The 11,523-nt window shown below is 49.9% G+C and overlaps 1 pseudogene; it reads right to left on the bottom strand.

Annotated features, from left to right (window-relative positions):
* Positions 1-10,466: 10,466 nt before the first annotated feature.
* On the bottom strand, positions 10,467-11,195 carry LOC108317339 (annotated as a pseudogene).
* Between the last annotated feature and the right edge of the window lie 328 nt (positions 11,196-11,523).

Below are 11,523 nucleotides of genomic sequence, written 5' to 3'. Positions count from 1 at the left end.
ATAGTAATTATTCATAGGTGATCTTAGCTATTCATCTTAGTTATTGATAGGTGATTTTAGTTATTCATAGATGATCTTAGTTCTTTTACTGATGCCTCTCAGAAGTGTGAACCTGGGGTTACACTGTAAAAGGAATGACCCTAAGGCAACACGCTTTAAGCCCTCCGTCATGCCCGTGTAAGGGCTGCTGGAGGATGCTACAGCTGTGTGGCAATGGCAGCGCCAGTGCTGGGAAAGCACCTGCTGTTTAGCCAGCTAGGGAAGGAGACATCCAAGACAGCCGAGACGTCTCCTTCCTCCGGGGAGATGGGAGAAAACTCCGCTCCTCCAAGCTCTTGCGGTGGGCCTGACGGCTCTCAGGGAGCCCCACAGACATCCAGGGGCTTAATTGTCTCTGTGTGATGCTGTGCTTCAGTGGTCATGTTCCATGTCCACTCTCATGTTCTGTGTCCACACCTGGTTCCTTTTTTCTTAGAAGAGATAATCAGTAAAAGTAATATAAATCGTAATGTCTTTGTTCTTTCTTAACAAGTATGGAAGAGTGCTGACACATTATGTTCCTTACCTCATCTCGGCTACCTGAAAGTCTTGGGCCCCTACCTATGTGACACGAGAAGTACTTGACCCTATCAACGATTACCAATGCCACGCCCTACCTACCCTGCCCCCAGCTTTGTACTTAATAAGGAGTGTGCGGACACTCGGGGCCACTGGTGGACTCCGTGCTTTAGTTGGCAGTGGACCCCTGGGCCCAAACTCTCTTTTCTCTACCTCTGTGTCTTGTGTCTTTTATTTCTACAGTTTCTTGTCTCCACACCAGCAAAGAGGGGCTCAAAGGACCCCATAGGGCTGGACCTACAGGAACGAGCTATCAGGAGCAAAGAGAACAGGTGAGAGGCCATGGCTCTGAGCAGGGAATAAACCAGGAGAAAGATGCAACTGGACTCTGGGAATATTTGAAGGTAGGGCCACATGGACTTCCTGATGGTTCAGATTTAGGTGTGAGAAAAAGAGAAGAGTCAAGGACATCCCCCAGGTTCTAATCTGGGCCACTGGAAGGATATAATTGTCAACTCTTATAGAAAAGGACACTGAGACCCAGAGAGTCAAGTAACCTGCCCAAGATCACATGGCTGCTCATTGACTAAGCTTGGAAACTTTGGTCTCTCCAATCTGTCCCAATTCACTGTGGTGCTTGACAAATGGCATTGAACTTTGGAAGTGGGGTTTTCAAAAGAAAGAGACACAGAGAGACAGAATCAGTCCCTGACCTTGAAACATGACTGCTTCCAGGGTTGAGATGGAAGGTGTAGCTTGGGAGCTCATGGACTTGGGCTTATAGAGCTTCCCCACGACTGGCTGGTCGGCATGCCCTGGGCCTGCCTGCCTCTCACTTTCCTACGCATAAAACAGAGGACTCAGCCAGAAGGAGTGGCCCACGCCTGTGATCCCAGCATTTTGGGAGGCCGAGGCGGGCAGATCACCTGAGGTCAGGAATTCAAGACCAGCCTGGCCTCGAACATGGTGAAACCCTCTCTACTGAAAATACAAAATGTAGCTGTGTGTGGTGGCGTGTGCATGTAATCCCAACTACTCGGGAGGCTGAGGCAGGAGAATCGCTGGAACCTGGAAGGTGGAGGCTGCAGTGAACCAAGATAGCGCGGCCGCACTCCAGCCTGGGCGTCAGAGCAAGACTCCGTCTCAAAACAACAACAACAAAACAAAAAAACAAAAGAGGAATCATGATTACTGCCACCACTTACAGAGCAGCCCCAGGACCTGCTTCACATTCTCCCGCCTAATCCTCCTGACAACCGTATGAAGTGGGTGTTAATAGCCCTTTTTCACCAATGAGGAACCTGAGTCAGGCAGGTCCACAGCTAAGAACCAGCAGTGCTGGGATTTGAACCAGAACCAAATGGACACTGGGGCCTGGGTACTTAACTCTTGCCTAGAGCTGTCAGAGGAGAGGACTGAGTGCTGCACACAGTCAGCCCTCAACCCATGTAGGTTCCCTGTCTCCCTCCCCACATTCTCCTACCCATGAGCCAGCGTGGGAGGCTTCAACACCCATCTGCAGATTCTCAAGAACATGCCTGTGTACCTGTGCCTGAGACTTAGCTGCCCCCACGGGTTCACTTGGCTGGCCCTGGCCTGTGCGAGCCAGCTGTTTCCTGCAGTGTCCCAGGGATGGGGACAGCACCTGCAGGTACCTGACACAGAGGACACTCCCTCGCCCCCATGCAGCTTGGGGCACTGTCACCATGGAGAGGCACCAACAGATCTCTGCAATATTTGGGCAACACGAGCTGGAAGGGCTCCTCCTCGTTCTGGGGCCCAGGCCTGGGCAAGTCGGGGTGTGGGCTGTGGGAAGGGCCTGGGGAATTCTGCGGCACAGCCAGACAACCCAGAGGAGAGCAGAACCCACAACCAATACCAGTGGGGTTCCCAGCCCCCTTCGTCTCAGCGCCTCCTCCCTCAACCCCACCAAAGAACAACTGCTAAGCCCATTTTTCCGATAAGGAAACTGAGGCTCAAAGAGGCAAGGTCACTTGGCTGGAGTGAAACAACCCAGAAATGATAGCACCAGGATCTGCACCCCAAAGCCTATGTTCTCTCCCTGTCACAGCCTCTCACTGAGCCCAGCAGGAGGGTTGTCTATTCTGTCTCATGATTCCTTACCCATAATCCCAAAACCCTAAAAGCCAAAGATACTTCATAAGTTTGGCCCCAAAGCTCATTGGCAAGCCCCCGCTCCGTCATTCACAAGCTGTGAGGCCTTGAACAAGTAATGTCACCTCTCTGAGCCTCACCAGTTCTGTAAAATATGTAATATGGGAGAGTCACCATGCTGTCCTCACCAGCAGCCTGCAGACCTGAATGACTGTGGGGGCCCAAGATTCTGCATTTAACAAGCCCTCGAGGGAATTCTGATGTGCACTCTGTTTGGGTACAACTCTTTTAAGGCAACCACCTGATGCCACCGCCACGCTCTAAAGCCTTCCATAGCTCCCTGCTGCCTTCTGGATAAAATCCAAGAGCCTTCACATGGCCTGAACTGATGGGAAGCTACATATTGATAGTCTTTATTTTTTTCACTTTGCATATTCATGTTTTGACGCAGAAATAGCAGTGTGTGTGTGTTTACGGGAGAAGACTCCCATCGGGTGTGTTAGGTGATAAAGGGCATACAGTTGATGCTTGAACAACATGGGTTTGAACTGAGTCCACTCATCCATGGATGTTATTCTGCCTCTGCCACCCCTGAGACAGCAGGACCAACCCCTCCTCTGCCTCTCCCTCTTCTGGCTACTCACCGTGAAGGGGATGAGGATGAAGATTTTTATCATGACCTACTTCTGCTTAATGAACAGTAAATACATTTTATCTTCCTTATGATTTTCTTAATAACATTTCCTTTTCTCTGGCTTACTTCTTGTAAGGATATGGTATATACGGCATATAACACACAAAATATGTGTTCATCCACCATTTATGTCATGGCTTCCAGTCGGCAGTAGACCATCAGTCATCAAGTTTGGGGGAAGTCCAAAGTTATAGGTGGATTTTGACTGTGTAGGGGGGTTGGCACCCCTAACCCTAATATTGTTCAAGGGTTAACTGTATTTCCCTTTTTAAAACCTGAACAACTCAGAATCCTGAAACCTTCAGCCTCAAGATAAAGGTTTGTGGGCCCTCAGTATTCTAAGGCAGCTGCCATTTGCCAGGTGCCAGGCTGAGCGCTTTGCACAGGTGACTGCATTTTGTCCTAGCCGACCTAGGCAGACGCGCTGTTATCATCCCCACTGGATAGATGAGAACACTGCCTGATTCACTGGCTTTGAGGTGGAACACAGCTGTGCCAGAAAAACCACTGCTCCCTGAGGACCTACTATGATGCCAGGCCTATTGTCAGGGACCTGCGAGACATCCACGACGGATGTGATGGGCATTGATATCAGGAACGCACACAAAGACACTCCCCCTTCCAGGCTCCAGACAGGAAAGCAACTTGGCCAGTTCACGCGTCAATAATAGAATGAGCCTCGGACTGCCACCAGGAGCCACACACACTGTCAGCATGTGCCATCGTTTTCTCCTGCCCTCATCCCTATCTGCCAGCCAGGCTGGGCACCAGGTAAACAGATCCGAGGCATGAGTCGCCTCCAGCAGTCTATCATGGGGTTGGGACAACAGGCTGGCCACCTGCCGTTAGCCAGGGCCAGCAGGGGAGGGCTTCGAATGCTGGTTAGAGCCTTTTGATTTTATTCAGAAAGTAATAGGGAGCCATGGAAGGGTTTAGAGCAGGGAAGTGTCGTGGTTAGTGGATGTCCTAAAGGAGTGGTCCCCAAACTTGAGTGCATGTCTGAATCCCCAGGAGGCTCATTCAACGCAGAGCACTGGGCCCCACCCCAGAGTTTCTGATTCAGTCTTCCTGAGGTGGGGCTGGGGAATTTTCATTTCTAACAGGTTCCTGGGTGGCACTGTTGCAGGTGATGCGGTGACCACACTTTGAGAACCAATGTTCTTTAACAACACAGTGAGGAGAGAGCAGCAGGCGTGCTGGACTTTCCACTGTAGTAAGAGCCATCATTTTAGGGTGCCAGGGATGTGCCACATCGGTCACTTAACCCTCGCTGCTCACACATGAAGAACTGAGGCTCAGTGAGGAGAAACTGCCTTCCCCGGGGCCACACAGCTCAGAATTGGTAGCCAGGGACTCCATCCTGGGGACTGGGGTTCCAGAGGGATCCCCCCACTGCCCTACCTCTTACATGGTGCCTGTGACAGGGCCCTTGGAGGATGGCACGGGTGGTCTGTCCTTAGTAAGCTGTGCTGAACTGTCACGGACTAGGTCAGCCACTCTGGAGTCAAGCAAACAGATGTAAGAGTTAGCATTCCCGAGCTTGGGACTCCCAGACCCACTCTTCCTGTGGGCCCCAGCTGTGAAGAGTCTGCCCTGACTCCCTGCCACTCAGGCAGGGTGAGAAGCAGTTTCAAGCAGACCCAATTACAGATGCTGCAGAGGGAGGGAGGGGTCATCAGAGCGAGGCTGGAGCCCCCCATCCCTGGAGAAGCCTCTGCCTCCAGTCCCCCAAATGGATGCATCAGAGAAGTCCAGGCCATTTCTCCCATAAGGCCTGCTCTCCAGTGGGATCGTGCCCTCAGCCTCCCCTCCGAAGGGCTCATCCTGGAAATGGGATGGCACAAGGGGAAGAGGGGTCTGTCATCTCTCCACTCCCAAAAAGGCCTTGACTCATCGTCCTAGTCCCCTTTCTGGCTGAGTGACCTTGAGCCCCAATCTGGGCTTCTCTTTTCTCCTTTGCATACTACCTGCTTGCCTTATTGGCTTTGAGGTGGGATGAAACAGTATCAGGAAAACCACTTCTCTCTGAGGTCCTACTATGGTGCCAGGCCTATTGGCAGGGACCCACAAGACAACCTTGATGGATGTGATGGTCATTGGCATCAGGAATGCACACAAAGACGCTGCCCCTTCCAGAACCCCTCTTTAGCTCCGCTGGTCAGCTTGTTCCACAGACAGGCCTGGGGACACCTCACCATCACCCCCTGAAACAAATCAGGCAGATCATTAAGGGTTAAATAGGAGTGACAGCTGTTTGGCAGAAATGCGATTTTCTGAACTTTTCCATATGCTTGAGATATTTTATGGTACAATCATGCCAGCCCAGTGAGTGTGAAGCTGGCCTGGGACAGAGGAGGCAGGATTGAGGAACTGGGTCAGGAGCCGGCCAAGCTCCTGGCCATCCAGATGTGATGATGGAGAGGATGGGAGGCTGTGAGTCACTGAGAAATGCCCGGATGATTGGGATGTTGCTAAAACTCCGAAGTCCCAGATTCCCTTGTGGGATCCTGGCAAGGGTGTGGAGCCAGTGAGCCCATCAACCAGCAAAGCAAACCAGGATGTCCAAGGTGGCTGAGTCTGGGAGCAGGGCCAGCCAACAATACCCTTCTCAGTCTCTCCACGTGGTGGAATGGGGAAGTGAAGCCATTCCTGGGAGCCCTTGTGGTTCTGGGTCCAGCATGAGCCACAGCTGCACCCCACTGGCACCAGCCAGGTGGACCTCCTGAGGTCTTGGGGTGGGCCTCTGGCTCCACAAGCCAGCCAGAAGCGGCAGATCAACTCCCAGCTCCTAACCCCTGGGCCTGGCTGGAAAGCACCTCGGTTCCAGGGATGGGTTTGCTTCAGCTTGTTGTGCTGTTGCTAAGTTCTGTGCTGATCAATCCGGGCCTCATGGGTTTTTTTCCCCTGGTTTCATGTTCTGACGGGAACTGAGTGAATCTGGAGCGAGTTAATTGCAGCCACAGCATTCCAGAGGGTGTTACGCTGCAAGTTCCTCCCTGGCCTCAGCTCCCCGAGTCCACACCCTCCCTGGCTGGCTGTGGGCTGGAGGCTGGAATAGGAGCAGATCTGCAGGACTGGACCCTGAGGAATCCGCTGTCCTTTCTAGACGATAACTTGCCTTCCAGGGAGAGGAAAGAGGTTTAGGGTCAAAACGCAGATCTGCTCCTTGGTTCCACAGCTCTCTTTTCTGGCATTTAAGGCTCCACACATTTCATTCCAAAACTCATCCCCCAGCCTCATGTCCCAGAATACCCTGCACCTTCTCTGAGCCAGCGGGACCATGCTGTCCCCCAGATATCCTCGCACGGGCTCGCCTCTCCCCTCCTTGCTGTCTCCACCCAGCCGGATCTGACCCTCTGACCCTTCCTTCCTTCCTTCCTTCCTTCCTTCCTTCCTTCCTTCCTTCCTTCCTTCCTTCCTTCCTTCCTTCTTTCCTTCCTTCCTCCCTCCCTTCCTGCCTCCCTTCCTTTTTCCTTCCTTTTTCCTTCTCTTTCTCCTGCAGACGATATTTGTGCTGTCATTCAGTGAGACAGACAATATTGTGAAGCTTAGAAATAATTGATTTATACATTTCATAAATAAAATTATCAGAAAATATAATTTCAGGTGGAAATAAGCACTTTGAAAAAAACTAAGGAAACAGATGAAGAGGAAACTAGGCCGTGTGTGTGTGTGTGTGTGCGCGCGCGTGTGTGTGTGCGTGTGTGTGCAACATATACACCCTAGTCTCTTCTTTATTGCTTCTCTCCTTAGCACTTTTTTTGAGACAGAGTCTTGCTCTGTTGCCCAGGCTGGAGTGCAGTGGTGTGATCTTGGGTCACTACAACCTCCACCTCCCAGGTTCAAGTGATTCTCCTGCCTCAGTCTCCTGAGTAGCTGGGATTACAGGTGCCTACCACCACGCCCAGCCAATTTTTGTATTTTTGATAGAGATGAGGTTTCACCTTGTTGGCCAGGCTGGTCTTAAACTCCTGCTCTAGGTGATCTGCCCATCTCGGCCTCCCAAAGTTCTGGGATTTCAGCTGTGAGTCACCACACCCGACCACCTCCTTAGCTTTTTAAAGTGCTTATTTCCACCTGGAATTATATTCCCTTTTAATTTTATGTATGAAATGCACAAATCACTTACTTATAAACTTTACAATATTATTCATCTCTCTAAAGTGTAAGCTCTATGACAGCATCAATATTGTGTGTACGTGGATTTGTGTGTGTATGCTGTGCCTGTGTAGGTATGTGTAAGTGTGTTTGTATAACTATGTGTATTTGTGTATGTGTGTGCATGTGCGTGTGTATATCTATGTGTATTTGTGAATGTATGTGTGTGTGCATGTGTGTGTGTATGTGTGTGTGTGTGTGTGTGTGTGTGTATGGGAGCCAGCTGAGGAATCCAGGGAAGGCCTCTCTGAGGAGGTGAATTAGGGCAAAGACCTGGGGGAGGTGCTTGCCCTGTGGGGCAGGTGCCCAAGCTCTGCAGGACCAGGACGGGAGGCCTGCATGGGCAAAGCAAGGAGTGAGAAGGCAGGAGAGGGGCCAGCAGGGCCTGAGCTGCTGGGGGCTGGCACACTGGCAAGGCATTGGGGTTGTCCCCCAGGCTGGATGGGAGGCAGCACTCTCAGAGCCATATTTTCAAAGGACCCCTCTGGCTGCCGTGTGACAAAGGATGGAAGCCTCGTAGGGACTCAAGCGCAGGTGAGAGAACTGGGCGGTCCTGAGGGTTGGGCGTGGAGGCGTGGGCAGCAGCCGGGCCAGCATATATTTTGGAGGAAGAGCTGTGAGGCAGGCCTAGGTGGGAGGGAGATAAAGTCGTCAACGCAGCTCCAGGGTTTGGGGCTGATCCACTTGCAGGAAGGGATGGAGGCTGCAGTGGGGAAGGTGGGAACAGAGGAGGGTCACAGAGGCAAACCCCAGAGGTGGGTGCGTTCCAGCTCACAGAGAGCCTTGCAAGCCCTGGAGACAACCAACAAACCCCCTCCGGGCTGCTCAGAGGACAGCAGAGGAGCCACTGAAGGCTTGTAGGCTGGAGAGTTCCAGAACAATTCTGATGTGACCTCCTCCAAAGAGCCCCTTGGTCCACATGGCCTCTCCCCCGCCTAAAGTCATAGTCACTTCATCTGGTAATCTTGACTCAGTTTCCCCAATAGTTTGTTCCATTCTAAAAGCTTTTGCTCTGTGCCGGGCACTGGAGTAACATCTATACCAGCGCTGCTGCATGAATGATGAAGGAGAGACTATTTACCCCTCCACTATTTCACAGAAGCAAAGAGACACAGAGAGGGACAGCCACTTCCCTGAGGGCACACAGCTGAGAAGCGGGGATTCAGACCCAGGCAGTCTGGATCTTGAGTCTGCATGTCCAGCCACTGCACTCCACCCTCTGGCTCCCCACACATATACATACATGCACACACACACACACACACACACGTACACGTGTGCATCTATCTGCACATGGGGCATGGAGAGCTCGTGCTGGAGGATGCTGCCCCGGCCTGGTTTTATGTGCAGGGACCCTCTCTGTGTAGAGCTGTCATGAAGGATCTGCAGGAATAGTCAGCACCAAACCTCTCATGGTTGTTCGTTCTTTCCTACCTTGGCAAAAAAATGGTGACTGTTACACCGCCACTCCATGGACAGAAGCAGGACTCCTGCTTCACAGGCTGGGTTTAACTTTCCGAGGGCCTTTTTTTTTTTTAATTCTCTGAGAAGCTCCTTTGCTCAGCAAGGCTGTCAGGGGCACTGCTAAAGGTTGGGCGCTGGGTCTTCACTCCTTAGCACCCCAATTCCCACCCTCACCCCCCAGTGACTCTGACAGTGGACGAAGGGACACGAAGCCACAGGGATTCTCAGCTGACACTTGACACAGCAGATCCAGGGCCTTTGTTTAGAACCTCTGGGGATGGTGGGGTGGGGGGTGGGGAACGACTCTGGCTGTCCCAACAGTAATTCCCTGGCTCTCCCCACCTCCTCACCCTCCTAGGGGTGGGGCGCAAGAGCTTAGACTCCCCAGCCTTGGGCTCAGGTTCAGAACCTTTCCTGGGCCCTTCCAGAAACCCTCCCCGCCACTGGCTGATCAGCGACCTGGGCTCCTGCGTTTAGTGGCTGCTGTGGAGTGAGTTAGTGACCCAGAGAGGAGTAAATTGAGGCTCCCTCTGGAAGGGGGGTGTGTTATAAAAATGCTTCCCTCTGCTAGGACACCTGGACCCTACCAAGATCATTAGACTTGAACACCACATTAGACAACACCGTGTCTTCGTAAGAATATACATCACATCACAGACGGCCTAGAAGGAAGATTAGAAGGAAAGCCAGCAACAGGTCGATGTCTCTGGGTGGTGTGAGGTTACAAGTGGTCTTTATTTACATATTTTTTTCTATATTTGCTTAATTTTCTCCACTGGAAACGTGCTACTATTAAAATCACAAGAAAAAAGTATTTTTTTTGAATGCACAAACACATTCGCATTTATTTTCTTTTTTTTTTTTAAGCGAATGACAAAGACCTGGTTTACCAGCTTTAGTTTTTTAAACCTAAGCTTAACATTACATATTTAAACAATTGTCAAAACTTACTAAGTTGCCAGCATTCATGCACAACTAGGAAACATCCGTAATTTATATTAAACCAGAAATGTATTACCATTAATGCATTAGTATCTTTCACTATTAAATACTGAAAAAAATGGAAATTATTTCTGTAGAAGATTCGTCTTGGCAATGTTAACTTCACAGCAGGCCGACACTACGTGGCTCACATTTCAGACACAATGAAAAGCAGGTCCATGCTGGTGTTAGTGTACCATCTTGTCCTACACTGAAGAGTCAAGACTCACCTTGGAGTACGTTTAATAAAAAAGCAAAGTGCATACAGAGATTTACAACAATTTTAAAGACAAAAAAAAAATGGTCCTATTATGTGGTCCCAACCATAAACTCAAAAGTCTATGACAAATAGAGGCTCCGATGAGCTGTTTATAAATACTTTAGGTACAATTATACTGAAAGTCGAATTCGTTTGAAATCTTCGAAAAAACGTTCCTCTTAATCCTCAAATGGTGCTTGTTATAGTTTAAGTTTTCTGTTAAGCGTGTGCGGTGAATTACTTGTTATCCAAGCGCAGCAGCTGCTCCTTCCCATTTATTGTTAAGGACTTTAACTGGCGTCTTCTTCAGCTTCTACTCTTTCTTGACCATTCTCGACAGTTCTCTTTCTAGTGATTTTTCTGCCATTAACTATTTTAGTTGAAGTTGATATGGATTTGAAGTTGCCCATCCCACTGCCGCCAAATGACGCAGAAGAAAATGAAGTGAGGCCTCTGTGACCCAGTGACCCAAATGAAGTAAATCCTGTATCAAAAGAAGGAAACGCACTTCCAAAAAATGGAAATCCACTGAACGCAGAGAAGAACGACCCTGTCCCTCGGCTTCTGCTTCCTCGGGGACCCCTTCGATTCCCAAAGAAGTCCTCAAAAGGGTCTTCGAAGAAGTCAAATGAAAATGGGTCCCTTCCACCAAAAAAATTCCCTGAAGACATCATCTGAGTTTTAGAATGTGAAGCCAAATTCAAATGGACTGTCAAAATGACTTCCACCTCCTTCTCCACCATTTAATCCTTCTTTGCCGTATTTATCATAGATGTCCCGTTTCTTAGCATCTGACAGCACCTCATAGGCCTCTGCCACTTGTTTGAATTTTCTCTCTGCTTCTTCTTTATTCTCAGGATTTTTATCTGGGTGCCACTTCAGTGCCAGTTTCCGATATGCCTTTTTAATATCCTCGGGTGAGGCGTGTCTCTGTACGCCTAGAACTTCATAGTAATCCACCACGTTTCAAGAGATTGTTGGAATAGGTCTGAGGACAAAGGCGGTTGGTGGCGGGACGCAGGGGAGGTGGGGGTGACGGCCTGAATCTTCTCACGGCTCCAGCACTGCTGCGCGGGTGGCGGCGGCTCCTCGTGCTTTCCTTTCGAAAAAAGTACTTTTTAAAAAGGATATAATATTTTGTTAAAAGGAAGCTCAACAATAAAGTAAAAAGATATAAAATATCTCATTTTTGGACACAAAATATAAGTGTAACATTGAAAAGTGAAAATTATAAGATTACGTATAACCCCCATGAGAGCAGAATATATGCCAGATCTGTGACTAAAGTCATGTA

This window comes from Cebus imitator, unplaced genomic scaffold (assembly GCF_001604975.1).
Source record: "Cebus imitator isolate Cc_AM_T3 unplaced genomic scaffold, Cebus_imitator-1.0 Scaffold200, whole genome shotgun sequence".
In the NCBI taxonomy this organism is placed as follows: domain Eukaryota; kingdom Metazoa; phylum Chordata; class Mammalia; order Primates; family Cebidae; genus Cebus; species Cebus imitator.
This window is presented reverse-complemented; position numbering and strand designations above follow the sequence as displayed.